This window comes from Mastomys coucha, unplaced genomic scaffold (assembly GCF_008632895.1).
Source record: "Mastomys coucha isolate ucsf_1 unplaced genomic scaffold, UCSF_Mcou_1 pScaffold1, whole genome shotgun sequence".
Lineage (NCBI taxonomy): Eukaryota > Metazoa > Chordata > Mammalia > Rodentia > Muridae > Mastomys > Mastomys coucha.
In genome coordinates this window covers 29,802,871-29,821,795 of record NW_022196891.1, presented here as the reverse complement: position 1 = coordinate 29,821,795, position 18,925 = coordinate 29,802,871, and the positions used below count along the sequence as shown (strand labels likewise).

General features: G+C 50.0%; 1 protein-coding gene across 16 annotated transcripts in view; it reads right to left on the bottom strand.

Moving 5' to 3' along the window:
- Nucleotides 1–18,925, bottom strand: part of Plekha6 (pleckstrin homology domain containing A6) — a 143,422-nt gene that overhangs the window by 73,607 nt on the left and 50,890 nt on the right. The window contains exon 1 of one of the 16 annotated variants that reach the window (XM_031382658.1): nt 4,150–4,506. The exons of the other annotated variants lie outside the window; for them this stretch is intronic. The gene's annotated coding sequence lies outside the window, so the exon portion shown is untranslated. Of the gene's footprint in view, nt 1–4,149; nt 4,507–18,925 lie in introns of those variants that run through there. 16 annotated transcript variants of the gene reach the window in all.

Genomic DNA, 18,925 nt, shown 5'->3' with positions numbered 1-18,925 from the left:
ACTTTTTGAAGAAAGCCGCTACCAGTAGGAGAAGTGACCAGAGTTGACTTAAGAGAGATATCTGTTGCTGTCACTGGCCTTCTCCAAACTCCAGTGAGCCATGAGATGGGCTCCAGTCTACCGTGTGCTCTCCAGTGGCTGAGACCTGTAATGTGCCATTCTTAGATCACTTTTCGTTTTGTGCCCCTCCTCCCCACTCCAGCTAGTCTGAACAGCCCGTAGAATCTGCCAGAAGCTCCAGGTTCAGGCTTTACCATATCAACACTCCAGAAACCCTGCAGAGTGGGGACTCCCTGGCACCTGGGCTTGGCCTCCGGAGCCCTACGCAACCTCAGATAAGCTCACCACACTTCTCTGGGCCCAAGGAGAGCTTATGGTCTACCACGTACTCCCCCAACATAACAACCTGCCTAATTTAGAAATTTCTTGGACTAGAAGAGCCTGAACTTGTGCTTCTGAAAAGGGGCCAAAGAATGCACCTCAAGAAAGAGAACCTGGTTCAATTTTCAGGGTGGTTCCAACTTAATCTCCCCCCAATGATTCTGCACCTACAAGTCCACACACATGTTCAGAGAAACCACAAGCCCGAGGTCCCAGTAATTGGTAGATCCTGGGGAATCCCACACATTTTTTTGGAATCTCAGTTCTCAATCCTCAGAAGGGGAATGAATCTGATGCTCTAATGCCTCTGGGAGCCTCCAATTTGGAAGAGTAACCGTCTATAGTTGAGAGCTCAAGAAAAGCTGAGACTCCCAGCACTAGAGATCGAACCCGTAGATGTCCCTTCCCCGACCACATAGAGAGATGTTTCTAAATGACTGACACTGGGTACAAACACCCCCAAGTGCAAAACAGGCCTTATACCGCCCCCAAAATATAATCCACAGATTCCCTCTGTGGTTTCCAAGGGCAGATGACGTCATCATTTCCAACAGGTGACTATGGACAGGAGCTACAGCCCCAGCCCAGCAGCTTGGACAGGAGAGCCTCCATTGGAGTCATTCAGGACATGGAAGAGGAAATAAGAGCTGACCCCTGGCCAGTGGCCTTGTTTTGGAGAGGAAACCTTGATCTTAGGAACAGGGAAGCCAAAACTCAGTTTGAGCTCATCAGGCATGAGGGCTGCAGGGAAAGGGGATCCGAATGGGATCAGAAGCTGAGCCTGCAGGAGGCTGCCCGACAGAGGCCTTAGCAGAGGGTCAGCTTAGAGAAAATCCTGGAGGCAAAACTTTTGGATTTCATGGGACAGTAAAACTACAAATATTGAAATCTGAGGAACCAATGTGAGGCTGCCAACGTTTTGTTTTTGCCAAATAAGGAAATCATAAAGCCCGACCACCGTCTCTTCTCACTGTCCACCCAGGAAAAGAGAGAAAGCTGTAACCACAGAATATTTTAACACATCTCTCATCACAAGAGAAGCTCTTCACATGAAATACAGTTTGCTTTCAAAAAGGAGAAGAGGAGGGAGAAGAGAAGGAGGAGAAGAAGGAGAGGAAGAAGAGGAGGAGAGGAAGAAGGAGGAGGAAGAAGAGGAAAGGGAGGAGGAAGAGGAGGAGGAGGAGAAGGAGAAGAAGGAGAAGGAGAAGTTAAGGAAGAAAAAGAAGAAGAAGAAGAAGAAGAAGAAGAAGAAGAAGAAGAAGAAGAAGAAGAAGAAGAAGAAGAAGAAGAAGAAGAAGAAGAAGAAAAAAAGAAGTAAGGAAGGAAGAAGAGGGGAGGAAGGAAGGAAGAAAAGTACATTCTCTTTACTTTTCTCAATTTATCTTATCTGTCACAGACCAAAACTTGAAAACTTGGGACTCAAAAGGCAGATGACCTCTCCATGTTTGTTTTTAGGTTGAGCCTAAAAGTAAAGAAAAAGAAGCCTAAACTTTGGAGATTTTGACCTCCCTTGGTGCTGGCCATGGGTGGGGGTGGAAACCACAAGCATTTTAGCTTAGACTCTGGGAAGATCCCATGTCAACTACAGAGCACCAGGAAGGGTTTGGTTATTTTATAAATTAATGATCACCGAGGCTCCTTTTCCACCCCAGATCCCCATGCTTCTATGAGACCCTAATTTTATTGTCCTCTTTACTGTTTAAATAATTCAAGTTGAAGACAGAAAGACAATTTGGCTGGGGTGGTAAATAATACCTGAGATATACAGTAGGCTGTGGGAATGGCTGTGAACATCCCATCAGTGAGACACAGGTGGAGGCCACAGAGTAGGGCTTCTCTACCCTACTGAGCAGCTTCTCCACTTGGCTGAGGGATGGGTTTGGGGTGAACAAGCAGAGGGAGGCACATACAGAACGGAGATGAGAGCTGAGTGACCAGAGGGGCATGCACCATTAGGAACTGGATTAGGAACTGGATCATAAGTTTACTACTTCTTCCCACTGATTTACAGGGAGCAGCGCCTCTCAGCTCCTTCCTCATCTACACTGAGGGGGGTGAGGTGGGGAATAGGTACTGCCTGCATTATTACAGGGAGCCCCATGAGGGTCAGAATCCGCCCTTCCACCTTCATTCACCTTGTACCTGATGCAGTGCAAAGAGAGGGAGGACCAAGAATGCATGTCCTACACTGGCTAGGACAGCAAATGAACACACATTGCTGATGTCCCACACTGGCTAGGACAGCAGAGTGCACACACATTGCTGATGTCCTACACTGGCTAGGACAGCAGATAGACACACATTGCTGATGTCCCACACTGGCTAAGACAGCAGAGTGCACACACATCGCTGTGGCTCTGAGCGGGAATACCGATACAACCAATGATTATTACTGCTGCCTGTGGGCTGGAACCCTACACGGAGGCTTCTACCAAGCAGTCAACACTGGAAATCTACTTAGACGAAGCTGGTGACATAGATGAGAAATATTTTCTTTAGCTGGGCGGTGGTGGCACACGCCTTTAATCCCAGCACTTGGGAGGCAGAGGCAGGTGGATTTCTGAGTTCGAGGCCAGCCTGGTCTACAGAGTGAGTTCCAGGACAGCCAGGGCTACACAGAGAAACCCTGTCTCGAAAACAAACAAACAAAAAATTCTTTAAATTCCCATAATTTAAAAAATAACCACACCATACAAACTGCCAATTACACTGTTACTGAGGAGCAGTGTTTGCCCATCCTAGCCCGACCCCAGTGTAATGGCATTGAATTCCTATGTTCAAAATGTTTTGCCAGACTCACACTGCCCACCACGCACAGATTTCCTCAAAGGCAGCAGGCAACCCTGGTTTTCTGTCCCAGATTACATCTCCACAGGGAGCAAAGAACTCCTGGGTGGTTGCAACTTTAGAACATCCCCAACACCCTCTGTTATTCATCCCCAACCATTCCAGGTCTTCTAACTCAAAACTCCCAAATTTACTTTTCAAAACCCACCTCCATGTTCTTGCTGAGCCCCATTCATCCCAGCCCACCCACCATCTCAGCCAGATCCAGGCTAAATCCTGTCTCACAGCATGTGCTACCCACAAGGCCAGTTACTGCTCAAATGGGCCCTGGCAGCAAATCAAAGCCGTCTGCCCATCAGCCTCTATTAGGTAGTTTGCCGGGTTCTGCCTCTTGCAGCTTGATAGCACGTAAACCCAGAACAGCATTCAGCCAGCCTCACCCTCTGCCACTAATCACTTTCCCGTCCAAATATCTGTATCCAGGCATAATGCCAGCCCCACCCACCTAAGGCATTGGCCTCCCTCCTGCCCTGCATTGAGAAGAAAGTGCTCCTGGCATTTGTCTCTCACAGCTCTGACTCTTCCTGCTGGCTCAAAGTAACTGTACATGGAGATCGTGCCGGAAGCCACTGGGAACCAAGTGCCTGCCACGCCAAAGCTCTCCCAGAGACATGAATTTGCTGGACATTCCACTACAGAGCCACCTCTGTAAGGTCCCTCTCTGATCCCTTACTCCAAGCACAGAGATATTCATATTTCGCTCCAAAAATGAGATATCTCCATGGGAGGCCCCAAGGACGAGAGATCTAGGATTGTATTTGTTAGGCGAGAAGTGGGGACACCTGAAAGGGAGAGGAGGCAAAGAAGACCTGCATCATTGTCATGGACGGACACCCCTTTACTGTGACACAGTCCTCTCTCTGGTGTTCCTGAAAGGTTTGGGAAGCCCCAGTCCTTCCTAGCCAAGACCCTTAATTTTACCTTTCGTGCTGAGAGTAAGAACCCAGCTGAGAGACGCAGAGCACTCGCTGACTGAGAAGAGGAGAAGCAATACTCCTGTTCCAAGAAAAGTGCCCGTGGTGGCAGCTGGGACAGCTGCCTCGGCTTCAGCTCCCATGAGAAAGAGAAGGAGCTCAGGGTGAAGCTCCTTTCCCAGCCTTTACGCAAAGCTCTCACATCAGCTCTTTCTCTCTCCCTTTCCCTCGGCTCCGGTACTAGCTGAAGAAAACACTGGCTGAAAACCCAAGAGAAGAAGAACTCCCGAAAAAGTGATATGTGGAATCTGAAGCTGCAGGTTGGCTGGGCCCAACATAACCAAGCACAGCCCTGCTCCCCAGCCTGCCGCCTACTGCCCGCCTGGCCTTCCGGTGCTTCTGGCTTGCTCCCTAGTAGCAGACAGCCCCCTAGCTGCAGTAGCTCCTGAAAGCAAGCCCAGCAAACTGAGCAAGCACACAGACAGTCCTGCCAGGAGCTCTCTACCACTTTCTCAACCCCAATCCCCACCAGCAGCTCGGGTCCAGGTACCGAAGTGGTCATAGCCATAACAGTACTAGCCAAACTCCCAGCTTAGGAGCAAAGATTTTGAGGTGTTGGGTTTTTGGGGGGGGGGATGGCGGTGGGGGAGTTGTTCTCTGTGTAGCCCTGGCTGTCCTGGAACTCACTCTGTAGATCAGGCTGGCCTCGAACTCAGAAATCCGCCTGTCTCTGCCTCCCAAGTGCTGGGTAAAGGTGTGCGCCACCACTGCCCGGCCAGACAGTTTTTAAATACACCTTTTTCTCCTCTCCTTTTCCAGTGTTGTGCATAGCACCCTCACAGGGCCACCCCCTTCCCTTATGTTTGCACAGAGAACACAATCAGGACACGTGAGAATGGCAAAAGACTGTAGCAGTCACGGTGACAAATGTAGAAGCCTGGCAAAGCTGGAGAGGGCCTGCCAGCCCGACTTGGCATCCTTGGCTGGCAGAATGGAAGGAGAAAGATTTAAAGCCTGATACTCTTGTTCGACGACTTTGGGGAATGGTCCCTTGACTTTTGAGTCTGAATGTCTTCATCTATAAAATGATGTTAGCGATGCTACCTCAGGGAACCAGCTCAATAAAAGAAGGTGTTCCAGGTAGGTGTGCCTCAGACACTCGGCAGATACCCACTGTCTCTCTCCATCACACTCCACACTCGGTTTTCTTGGTTTTCTTCTGACTCAGGAGATACCAGTCAATTGCCTTCCTATTTACTGCTCCCTCAAGGGTTGGTTTCGTGTTTCTCCGTCCACTTTCTGACAGCCAGCCTGGTGACCTCTGGAGTGTCCCTGGCACAGTCGGCACAATGCAATGCTTCATTTCTGCTGGGAGAAATCTTTGATTTGCAGGCCAAGGTGACAGACTCAGGTTGCCGACCTCCCTGCAGCTGTCTCTCACATCTCCATCTTCGGGCTCCAAGCTTGGTCCCCAGGAATCCCACTTCCTATTGAGCATATCCAGGATGGCAGCCTGGCTTTTCCTTAAACTCAGCCCTTCTAAAGTCAAATGAGGCTTGACCACCTTCTGACAATATTATAGGGTTGATATGGCATGGTCTCCAAGAGATAGCAAGTGGAAGGAAAAATGAATTTAGTATTCTACTATTTGAATTAAAATAATGGGGGGGGAGTGACTGGAGATTCCAGGAGCTTGTGCACACTAAATAAATGCCCTACCAATGAGCTTCAGCCCCAGTATTAGTTTAACAATGGATTATGAGTCTAGCAGTGGTGGCACACACCTTTAATCTCAGCACCTGGGGGGGCAGAGGCAGGCGGATTTCTGAGTTCAAGGCCAGCCTGGTCTACAGAGTGAGTTCCAGAACAGTCAGGGCTATACAGAGAAACCCTGTCTTGAAAAACAACAACAACAACAACAACAACAAACCCAATGAATTATAACTACCGATGGGGTTGCACTTGCCTAGAACTGGTCAACAAATGTTAGGTTAAAGTGCAGATGTCTAGCTCTAAGGCACAGAGTCTCTGTTGCACCAAATCAGCTCTCCCAGGGTGGGAGAGCAGCCAGATGGACAGATATGGACCAGCATAGGCATGTCTACAAAACTCTCCTTGTGCTTACTAAGATCTGAATTTCATATAGGTTTTACATGTACAAAGTAGTGTTCAAGGGCTGGAGACATGTATGGCTCAGTGGTTAGGAGCCCTGGCTGCTCTTGTAGAGGACCAGGGTTCAGTTCCCAGCACCCACAGAGCTGCTGACAAAACGATAATCCAGTTTTGGTATTTTCCCAGGCATTTAAAATATAAACACCACTGTTACCTTGCAGAGAATACAAAATTAGATAGTAGGCTGCGTTTGGCTCACAATCATACTTAGCTGACCTGCTCCTTAACTTACTGTATCTTATGTATCCTAGGAAGAGCCCAGTATGTACAGGTAATGGAGACCACTTCGAAGAGGGGGACTGGGATAGATCTGAGGTAGGCAGGAAGGAGATTTTTATGGAATAATCTCTCTCTCTCTCTCTCTCTCTCTCTCTCTCTCTCTCTCTCTCTCTCTCCCTCCCTCTTTCTCTCTCCCTCCCTCCCTCTCTCTCCCTCTCTCTCCCTCTTTCCCTCTCTCTCTCTCCCTCCCCCCCCCCTCAAGTCTATAGACTATTGGTTGGCCTAAAACTTGATATGTAGACCAAAGCTGGTCTCCCACATTTGCACCTACTAGGGATGCAAAGATCTACCTCCCTCTGCCTCCTAAGTACTAGGATTAAAAGCCTGAGCCATGAAATACTTTCCTGAGCCATCTGAGCACTATAGCCAACACGTTAGAAGCCATCATTAGTGGGCTCCCTGATTTCTCCCTTCCTTCCATATCACAGTCTTGTAGTCAAATGGACTCACAACTGCCAGCTCAGCTCAGCCTCTCACCCCACCAGCAATCAAGTGCAAGGCCCACTGGGCCTGCACTCTCAGACCTCAGCTTTATACCTCAGCTCTTACACCTCAGCTCAGCACTCAGCCGTCATTCCCATTCAGCCTGGCCGGGCTTTTTTAAATTTTTTTTATTTTATTTATTCATTTTTTTCCTTTTTTGAGTCAGGTTTTTTCATTGGCCTGGCACTCACCAGTTAAGTTGGGCTGCCTGGCCAGATAGGGAGCCTGTATTCGTCAGGGTTCTCTAAAGTCACAGAACTTATGACAGAAAAAAGCCTTCTTTTTTCCATTGTCCCTATGTAGGCCTCCAGCAGAAGGTATGAACAGAGATTAGAGGCGTATGTACTACCATGGCCGAATCTGGAACTTGCTCTGTTCCAGGCTGGCCTTGAACTCATATCTGCTTGCCTCTGTCTCCAGAGATTAAAGGCACATACCACCTTACCTGGGCCTAAGTTTTTCATGGCCACTATGCCTCAAGATCTGGATCACATATGTGCCTTACCTTTCTGGATTGTAGTTCATTCAGATGTAGTCAAGTTGACAACCAGGAATAGCCATCACACAGCCCTAAGGGATCTCTCATCTATACCTTCTCAGAGCTGGGATTATAAGTGTGTAGGACCACGAGCAGCTTCCTTGAGCATGCTTTTCGAGTTATGAGAAGATAACTTACAATAGGGAAACCAAAAGGCTTTGTGTGGAGGGTGCTTGTGTGCCTTACACGAAGCCTTGGGTTCAGTCCCCAGTTCTGTATAAACTGTGCTTACTGGTGGTAGCGCACACCAGTAAGCACAGCACACACAAGACAGTAACAAGTGGATCAGAATGATGTCATCCTCGGCTCTTCAGTGAGTTTGAAGCCAGCCTAGGCTGCCTGAGATATGTGGAAGGGACATGAGCATCTTAAGGAATGGAATTCTTTCACAACTCCTTGCCTTCCCTCGGGGCTCCTACATGTGCACCTAGTAGGAATGCAAAGCTGCCTTCCCTTGGGGCTCCTACATGTGCACCTAGTAGGAAGACAAAGCGGCTCTGTCTCTGTCTCCCGTCCTGCTAGAGATAAGGATAACAGGGCAAAGACCCACTTAGGAGGGGCTGCTGAAATGGCTCAGTGGGAAAAGTCGGTGCCCAAAGCTCAATGGCCTGAGTTTGATCCCTGGAATCATAGGGTGGAAGAAGAGAAATGTCTCGAGAAAGTTATCCCCTGACTCCAATATATGCACCACGAGGCATGTGCAGGCTCACACATGCGTACCCAAAAATAAATATGTTTAATGAAATATGCTTAATATCCATGTAGGAGAAAAAGTGGTCCTGAGATCCATGGCCAGACAGGACCACATGAAAGTCAACACCTTTGGGAAACTTCATCACACGCACACACGCACCCCACAAAATTAATTAATTAATCAATTAATTAGGAAGAAAGAGGTCAGAGTTGAGAAAAGGGGCATCAGAGTGGAAACTGGATCAACAAAAACAAGGCTGTGCTCCAGACAAGGAAAACTCGAGAAATCTCCTCCTTGAATTCTACTCTCTGGTGCTTTACAAGTGAGAACCCTCACTCCCCCGGACGTGGGGGAGTTTGAGTGACCCCCGAATCACAAGGCAGCAAAAGCAGAGGAATGGCAGTCTGCCTGCCCAGTGTGGGGTACAGGACAGCAGGCTCACAGCTTCAGGATACAGCACAGCCCATTACTGGAGAGCGTGGCCACAAAGCTTTTCGCTTCTACACATCAGTTCTGGAACTAAACAGTAAGGTTTCCTGAGTGTGGAACCGCGGGCTGAACGGAAACTGCCAACTATAGTAAGAGTTTCCAAGTATTCCTTCTAAAATGTTCAAAAGGATTTTTAAAGGCAGAATCACGGAGTCTCGGGAACTGCGAACACCTTTGCTCAAAAGTGTGCGTTGAAGACCGTAGAGGTATGGAGGTGGCTTGGTGAGGATGGGTCTATGCAGCCAAGCCTGGTGAGCTGAGGTCTATCCCCAGACCCCATGGCGGTAGGAAAGAACTGACTCCTAAAAGTTATTCTCTGACCTCTACATGTGTGATGTGGCATGTGTGCACACACACATACACACATACACACACAACATTTAAAAAATACAAATAAAAAATTTTTAAGTGTTAGCCATTGGGTTGTGGAAATGGCTCAGGCTAAGTGCTTGCTACCTACATAAGCACAGGGATCTGAATTCAGATCCCCAGCACCCACATAAAAACTGGGCATTGGGGACACGAAACTGTAACACCAATGCTGACGTGGTAGGAACCGGTAGCTCCCAGGGATTTGCTGGTCAGTCAGCATAGCCCAGAGGGCAAGTCCCAAGTTCATTAAAAAGTCCTGACTCAGTTGAAGAGATGGCTCAGCCGTTAAGAACATCAGTTTATCTTCTAGGGGCTGGTGAGATGGCTCAGCGATTAAGAGCACTGACTGCTCTTCTGAAGGTCCTGAGTTCAAATCCCAACAACTACATGGTGGCTCACAACCATCCGTAATGAGATGTGACGCCCTCTTCTGGTGTATCTAAAGACAGCTACAGTGTACTTACATATAATAAATAATTAAAAAAAAAAAAGTCCTGTCGTCATCATCATTCTCATCATCATCATAGAGAAGTGACTGAAGAATACACATGACAATGACCTCTGCCCCCCATGTACTCACACGAGTGAGCACACCTGCATGCACACCTGCACAAATACACTCAATGCACACATCTAACTGAATAAAACTGAATATTATTCCTTTTCCTGCTTCCCAACATGAAAGGAGTCAGACCTACACTGTTGGTAGAATTGTTTGTTTCCTTGTCTCCTTCCCTCCCTCCACTCCCTTCGTTTGTCAAGCCTCTCTCCCAACCCCAAGACAGAGTTCATGAGCTTGGAAGAGAGGAACCGCACACAGGCCTTTGGCAGGTTCTACCCTCTGGAGGTATCCATTTCTTCCTGGCTTGGGGGGGGTGGTGGTGGAGGGGGGAAGCAGGCCAAAAAACATCCAGACCCCCCAAATGGTCACATCTCAGCTACCAGAGGAGGAGGAGTGTGTCCTGTCCCTGGCTCAGACACCAGCCCTCAGCTTTTGTAGGAGCCGGGCTGCAGGGCTCAGAGCAGGCTGCAGTACTCATGAGTGCCCGAGGCTGACCACACTGCCTGAGCAACACAAATGCAACATATCCCTGGGGTCTGGAGAGTCCTCCGCACAGCCTAGCTCTGGAACAAACATTTGGCTGGCTCAGCCAGGAGGACAGGGCGCAGGCTTGGAGGTCTTCTGTCCAGAGTCCCAGTGGTCCTGTTCCTGGGCAAATGCACTGAAGAGTGTTTACTTAGATAGACACAGAAGAAAGTCAAACTGAAGTGCAGGCGGGCCCCAAGCTACGAGTAGCCAATCACCAGCGTATGCCCTGTAGAGATCATATGCTCTCTTGGGAGCTCAAAAGCATTTACAGAGCCCTTAAGTCACTTCCAAACTCAGCTTCAACTCCTGGGTGCTCCTGACTGTCTGGGCAACTGGAGCTCTAGGTCCCCAGTGATAGAATGAGACTAGAGTTCCCATGAGCTCTCTCCACACTGCCTCGCCAATGCTGGGAGACACTGGCTCCACCCACCACGGTGTACCAGAGTCAAACCCAGCACTTTGCACTTCACCAGGCTTAGGGACTTTGTGGACACTGGATGCCCTATCGGTTTCCCAAGAGGGGAGATCTTAGCCTGGGATTTGGAGTGTACACACTGAGCCTCCTGCTTCCACCTCTCCTCTGTCCTTAACAAGAGGGCTGTAGGACCAGAGGAATCACCCGTGCTCTGCCTGCGCGACACTTGCTCTCGGGTGGCTGTCCTAGAGAACACCCTGTACTACCCACACTGTCTGTGGCTAGCATCTGGGAGCTGTGGTCATTAGCAGGGAGAGCCACGTGGGTGTCTAATTAAGCAATCAACAGCACACACAAAACCGGTTCAAGCTGCCTGCTGACAGCCACCCAGGAGCCTCTCACAGACAGCTCCCGCTCCACCAGCTTCCTGGAAAGGTCCCTGTTGTTTGCTTGACTCCACAGAAGTGTCCCGAGCTGCCCTCCTACCGTCCTCCACTGGCACAGACTTCACACGCCCACAGGGTGCAATTTCTGCAAGCTCACAGAATTAATCGGGCTACTAGAAATATGAGTCTTGTAACCCTCCTGGGTGGGCAATGAAGGGGGTCTAGAGCAACAGCCTTCTAAATGCTGCTTCCGCGCATGGCCTCTCTACATGTGCCCAGAGCCCTGTCTGGCCACTCTGGCATGTTAAGAGTAAGGACATGTGGGTGTGGTCAAGACCAGGATGAGATGGCTGCAGTGGGCAGCAGCTATCCCTTCCGAGACGTCTTGGGAGAGCACCCTGGCTCACCTTGTCCTATTTCCCCTTTTAAATGCAATGTCCCATTTGCTCTGGGAGCCTGGGGGTGGGGGTGATCCCTGTAAAGAGAAGGGGGGAAAGACTAGACTGTCTTTACCTACCAGGTCACCACTGCCCCTAGCCTAAGCCAGCCTGCAAGGAGTTGATACCTGCCATGCACTGTCCTGTAGCAACACATACCCAACCCCTTAACCTCATGCCCTGTATTCTCCCTGGGCCACATGCCATCTTCTTCCTTGTGCCTTTCTCTCCTCGTGCAGAGACTTTATCCACCTATGCCCTATCTCACAGAGAAGCCAGTGGCAGAGATGCCTGTATTGATACCTAGGATCGGGGTGGGGGTCCCAAAGGGACAGTACCTAGGTCACAACTGGGGACGAGGGACAAGCCGTGCTTCGGAGACAAATCCAGGGCTTGTAATTCTTTGGGGCTCCAGTTACCTGCCCCCAGCCCACACCCCCCTTGCCCTCGTGCCCTCTCAAGCTCTGCCAGCTCGGCTCAGGACTCTGGCACACTCTCTGCTTCTGCCATGATCTGTGGTTCTCTCCTGAAGAAAGGGAAGCGTGACTTCTATTTCTAATCACTGGGCCCTGTCCAGCCACATCCAACTAGAGAAGCTGGATTTGACCGGCCACAGAGTTGATAACATGAAGGGCTTGAAATGGATCATGGGAGAGAGTTTATTACCCTGCCATTAAGCTTTACAACTAAAGAAACTCCTTCCAGAAAGGAGGGTAGGGGTTAACTCCTGTTTTCACAAGTTACTGTCTGACTCAGAAAATCTCAAATGTTTCTCCTTCCTCCTTGCCTGCCATGGACTAAACGCCTCCTTTTGGAATCTCAGGCCCACTTGGTCCCTATTTAACCATTTGTTTATTTGCTTGATTAGTTAGTTTTTATTTTTATTTATTTATTGTTTGAGACAGAGTCTCACAATATAGCCATGGATGTCCTGGAACTCACTATATAGACCAGGCTGGCCTCAAACTTACAGAGCTCCACTTGCTTCTGCCTCCCCAGTGAAAGACATGTACCACCACACCTGACCCCTATTGACTGGTTTTTAAGGCAGTGTCACTCTGGGGGTGAGAGCAGTCTTGGGTTAGCAATCTTCCTGTCTGATCCCCCTAGTGCTGGAATTACAGGTGTACACCACCCATATTTTCCTGAGTTAGCCACCTGATACATGGATAATGGACGTGCATTATCGTGCACAGCTCTCCCCTCATCTTCCAAATGCTCTGTGTGTGAGTGTTTTAAGCAGCTGAGTGGAACTCAGCGTCTTCATGTTTCCTCCAGGGGCCTTGATATTTCCATCCCACCGTGACCTGCAATGATTCCCTTTCCTTTTCCACCGGGTGTGGCCCATCCCTCAGCCATTAGAGGAAGCTGTCTTTTAAAGTGGCAGATTCTAGAAAAACGTCTGCAGAAAACAGTCCCTGACCCCATCGCCAGATACAGGTGGGCCCCAAATCGCCTAGGAAAAGGCAGTGGCCAATGATTCTGGCTGTGCTCAAATGCCATCTCCTCCAGGAATTCTCTCCAGCCATTCAGACCCCAGAAGTTCCTACCTTTGCAGTCACGGTGAGGCATCTCTATCCTTGACATGGATACAGACAAAATAAATGAAGGAAAGCACCCTCTCATCAGGGACAATAGTGACAGCTAGAGGGGTTGAGCCAAGAGGTGCCCAGGTGTGCATCATAGGGACAGTGAAGAGGCACAAGAACTTTGCGGGGTAGAAGGTGACAGAGGGTGACAGAGGGCAATAGCATGAGCACTTTGCACTCTGCTGGAAGTGCTCTACAGTTAGGACCACCTTCAAACCACACACAGGAGTGCCGGGAGGCCACTGTGGGTTGCACAATGTAGATGACGCCCAATATGGCTTCTGCCCAGTGGCAACATCTCATATATCAGTAGAGCTCTGCTGCCTGGGTGCTCCCTCCCCACAGGGAGAATCTGCTCCTTCAGGGGCAGCTAGAGCTCTGAGATATTTTCCTAACTTCTAAACTCATGGACAGAGGAGAATGATGGGAAGATGCCCAGGTTGGGTAACCCTGGCTTTCATGACATGGAATGAAAGGGGGGTATTGGAGCACTCCTGAAACCACCAGAAACCCACACTGGACTAGGGAGATAGCTGTGGGACACAAAAAATAAGGACACAGGAGATGCTCACCAAGTCCCTGGTGTCGCCACAGGATGTCTCAACATACCCAGAGCTGGCCGAGACCCTCTCCCTACTCTAGGGATGACAACCTAGCTAACATGAGCCAGAAAACTGGAAGAGTCTTCTAGAAAGCCACAGTTTCCTCTGCTTTCCATCTTCTCTACCCTGCCAATCAGCACTTTGACCTTTGTGCAAATGGCTAAGACTTAAACCCATCCCCAGATGCTGGGGAAGTTAAGACAGACATCGACCTTACTAACATAAACTCATTCCGCATCTAAGTGAGATGGAGCTCGCCTACAATCCCAGCGCTTGGAGGCTGATGTGGGAGGAGGGAGAGTCCTAGGCTAGCCTGAGGCTATACAGTAAGACCAAGGTCTGGGGACATGGCTTGGGGGTGATATGCTTGCCTAGCACATACATGTTGCTAGGTTCAACCTTCATCACCTCACAACAGACAGACAAACACTTTTAGACAGCAGCACAGCTAAACTGTCCCTGCAAAGCAGAGAGCCAGCGGGAAGGCATGCTGATCTGTGCCACACGTGGCTGTCCCCAGAGTGGGGAATTGCTTTATTGATCTGAGACTAAAGCACAGAGGTGCCAAATGGTGACCCAAGAGAGAAAGAGCATGACCCTGTGACCCCATCTCTCTCTTAAACACTCCCATCCGTCAGGGAGACCGGCTGCTGACAGAAGCCAAAGCGCAAACCACAGACCTGAATTGAAGGCTCTTCCCAACCTTGTCCAAAACCACAAACATCTCTACACTCTCTTCCTAAACTCTCTCTCTCTTTAGTTTCAAAACAAAAACTTGATCTAAACACAAAGCCTATGGTGCCAAGGACAAGGTACCACTGGGTTCTCAGAGTAACTCTAGAAGTTTCCCAGCAGTGGCCAACCCAGACCCGCTATCCTCAGGGCAAGGAGTTACCCAGCAACAGCCAGGCCTCTCCTGTGAGGCTGCACAGAATTGCCCACCCAGGAGTGAAAGGCTGGCCCCGCTGACACCTGGGCCTCCCCTGTCAGCAGACTGTGAGCTCTTCAGACATCTCCCATCCCACGGTCACCATGTGCCTCTACAGCTGTCCCAGCCCAACAGTCCTACTAGATGGCCACTAAAGCCCATTGCCCTAGGGGTCCCCTAATCCCCTTCTCCTGCAGAACTCTTTAGAATGTGCTTTTCTAAAGGACACTAAATAAACAATCAGTACATTTTTCCTGTTTTGTTTCTGAGACAGGGGTTTCTCTGTGTAGCCCTGGCTGGCCTGGAGTTTGCTATGTAGATCAGGCTGGCCTCGAACTTGCAGAAACCCATCTGCCTCTGCCTCCTGAGTACCGGAATTAAAGACATAAGTCATAAAAAAAGGCCCTTTTTTAATTTTCAATTTTGAATTTTGTATGTATGTGTGTTTTGCCTGCATGTATGTCTGTCACAGGTGGTTATGAGCTGCCTCATGAGTGCTGGGACTTGAACACGGATCCTCTAGAAGAACAGCCAGTGCTCTGAACTGTTGAGTCATCCCTCCAGCCTCTTATTTTTCAGTTTTTTAGAAGAAATGATAGAAAATCTGAGTGAGCCCTGTGCTTAGTTAAGAGGGAGTGCCATCGGTGCCTCCTCAAGCACACATGGGGTTAATGATGGAAGCCATAGTGTGTCTGACCAAGGGGCTTGACCAAGCTCAGTATGGAAACTTTTGACACCTCTCCACTCAGGACAGTCTGGATGTGCACACAGGTATGCCCACACATCCCCGCCTACCAGGTATGTATTGCTGCAAGGGGACAGAAAATAAAAAGCCATTGTGTGAGAGAGTAATGCTACATAGAGAGTCAGATCTCCAAGGCTCAGGCTGTCCACAAGGCCTTGTCCACTGGCTTTAGAGCAAGTGATTAGAGTGACTAATAAGCAGTGTCTACAAGAAGGTTGAGCATAGTGCTAAGTGCTTTCCAAATTCACTCATCTAAGCCACACACAAAACACCTCTCATCCTGGTTTCACAAGGGCTGAACCAGAAGCACAGAGAGGTTAAGTTACTGCCCAGCAGGGCCAGGATTTGAACTTGGATGTGGTTTCAACCACTGGACCGCAGCTGTTTTACTTTGCTACCAATTTCTCTCGGGGAAGAGAGAAAAGAGGACCTAAGAGAAGGTTGCCTCCGTCTGTGAGAGGGGTGGTTTCCTGTGTCTTTACTTAAGAACCAAGCAATGGGGGCTGGTGAGATGGCTCAGCGGGTAAGAGCACCAACTGCTCTTCGGAAGGTCCTGAGTTCAAATCCCAGCAACCACATGGTGGCTCACAACCACCCGTCATGAAATCTGACCCCCCCCTTTCTGGTGCGTCTGAAGACAGCTACAGTGTACTCATTTATAATAATAAATAAATCTTTAAAAGAACAAAAGGGCATGCATCACAACTGCCCAGCTAACTACAAAAACAAACAAAAAAAAAAACCAAGCAATGTGATGTTCTAATGGCTGGAATTCCCCCATGGCGCCCAGAAAGTTCCACCACCATTGGAGATAACGGACAGTTCACAGCTGTGGCCCCAGAGGGCTCTGTTCACCGCAGTGGACCGAGCTTAGCTAGGGAATAAGTACTAAAGGTGCAGGGTGCTTCTGGTCCTGCCCATCTTTCCCACAGTCCAGATACAAACACTGGGACAGCCAACTGCTCCCACGTGCAGCCCATGAGGCCCAAGACTTTGAGCAGCACTCAAAGATGGGAAGGCTCCCAGTAGATGGACAACTGAGTCACACACACCCCACACACACTCCATGCTCTCTCAGGCCACCCTCACGTTCTCCCCACCTGACAACATCTATGCCAAGTCCCACCCTGCAGGATGTCCCCGGTTCATCCCCACCCCCTCAGACCAAGCAGCCTATCAGATGGGATGGGGAAGGAGAGAGAGACAGCTGAAGCAGCCGTGGAGGCCTGTCGCCCCTGGCCCAGAGGGCAGTGCTGGGAACAGAAGGAGAAGCAGGCATCTCATCTTTATGGACCATTCCCTCATCCTCTCCCAGGGGACAGCAGCTAACACCTGCTCTGTGGGCAAGCCGGGCGAGCATTTGCATCTCATTCAGTGACTTTAACAAATAAGAGAAACTGAAGTCAAGTGATGAGATTTTCTCATTGTCACCAACTCTGAGATATAAGTGGGAGTGGGGGATTTGGGGGGTGAGGGGAGGTCCTGTTCTGTCTCCTTATAAATTTCCTACTCCCCACCCCAGAGACGGAGGGCTTGACGGTTCCTTTCTCTTCTGATTTTTCTATCAGAAATCCTACCGCTCAGGAAATCCCTGAGTGGCTCTTGTCCTCCTGTATGGCGACTCTGTATGTCACCTCTAGTAGACCTGCCAAGTACCTCCAGCTGGCTGGGTCTCCCTCAGCACAGCATCCCTGGTGTCTGGCATGTGAGCGCAGGGGCCTCTCACATGCTCAGAGGCCTGGCCTGCATCTACCGGTCAGATGGTGTGACAAGGGTGGGATGTGACCTCTGCTGTGATGGGAATGATTCGGGAAAAGAGTGGCCTTAGAGTCTCCCCTAAGCTCCAAGGTGAGGGTGAACGGGTGAACGTTGGAGGTGCTTCTCGTTTGAGGACCCTTGCTCCACCACAGGACCACCAGAAGCACCGGCTGGGCTGTGGAGGGGTCCCAGGCCAGAGGACGATTCTGTAGAAAAGGCCCTGGCAGACTCAGACTATTCTTCTTTATAAGAAGCAACTAGAAATCCTGACTTGCTAGCCTGGCTTCCCTCTTGGGTGAGGAGACGGAGACTTCCTGACAGCAGAAATACCAAACCCCTGGGAGCCTCTGTGCCACTGCCTTCCTGAAATCCCACTTCTCCCCACATGACCCTCAGTACAAACTGATTCCCTGCTCCACATACATCAGTGAGGCCCACTGTTGCAAGACTGTGCATGGGACTGGCCGCGGAGGTGCAGTGTGAGAGGATGGAGAAGGGGCCCGGGAGGGGCACTCTCTGCATCTCTCAAAGCTTCAGAGGGCTGCCTCTACCCTCTCTGCATCTTACCTGGTCTTTTGAAAAACAAATCTTCAACTACGCCTGGCAAGTGCCAGGCACCAAGCACCTGGAAAAGAAGATGGAACCTGTTCCAGGGGATCTTGTGACTCCTTCTGTGTGCCAAAGAACTGGGGGAGGACAGCCAGGCTCCATCATTCCTGCCTCTTTAAATGAACAAAGCTGTTCTTGATGGCCAGAGGGCAAGCTGGGGCTAGCCAGAGGCCACAGCTGCCCACAACGACAGCAGAGGCAGGGTTACGAGTAAGTGAGGCAGACCCGACTGGTTGGGACATGAAGCACCGCAACACAGAGGTCCGGAGCACTCACTCTGACCCCACAGCAAATAACCCTGTGTGTGCTCAGGTAGGCTACACACAGCCTCTCTGATGGCCAACTGACTGCACACGGCCACCACAGGATGGAGTCAGACTAAAGGAGAGGGAGTAAACTGATGGTGCCTCATGCCTACTTAACAATCTTTAAAGGGTGAAATCCTGACCCCGAGGGAGGGGGTGGGGCAAGGGTTGGGAGGGTGGGGGCAGTCAAGGCTCTCCCCAGCTGCCAGAATTCCACCTCCTTGCACAGCCCCTGAAGATCCAAAGCTCCCAGCCTGCCATGCACCTCTGTCCATAGTGCCTGCTCGTTTCCCTCTGAAGTACACAGCTTCCCTCAGACCCAGCCTGAACCCTCCCCACACTCCCACGCCCCTGAGTCTCGTGCAGAAAGCCCCTCATTTCTTATTTTCCTGATCATTTGTTTCTGAGCCCATCTTCTCTGCTAGGCTAGAAACATCAGAAAAGAAGGACCTCGGCTACATCTTTCACTTCTCAAGTCTGAAAGGCTTCCACTTTGTGCCTGCCGGGAGGATAAGGGACATTTGGAGCCTGTGTCCTGTGTCCCCTGTGCTGAGGACAGTGTGGGCCGGGTAGCCTCACCTGCCACTCAGGAAGCTGGAGTTGTCCCGGAGCTCTGCAGAGCCTCCTGGCTTCTCCCCTTTAGCAGAAAGTTAAAGACTGAGACTAAACTGAAACCTCCAGCCACCCCAGCTCTGGTTCCTTACCATGTGCACGGGGGGCATTGCTCTCGTTACTTTAGTTAGATCTTTGGCAACATCTTGTTACTTTGACTTTATAGATTTAAAAAAAAAAGGTGATGTCAGGCCGGGCGGTGGTGGCGCACACCTATAATCCTAGCACTTGGGAGGCAGAGGCAGGCGGATTTCTGAGTTCAAGGCCAGCCTGGTCTACA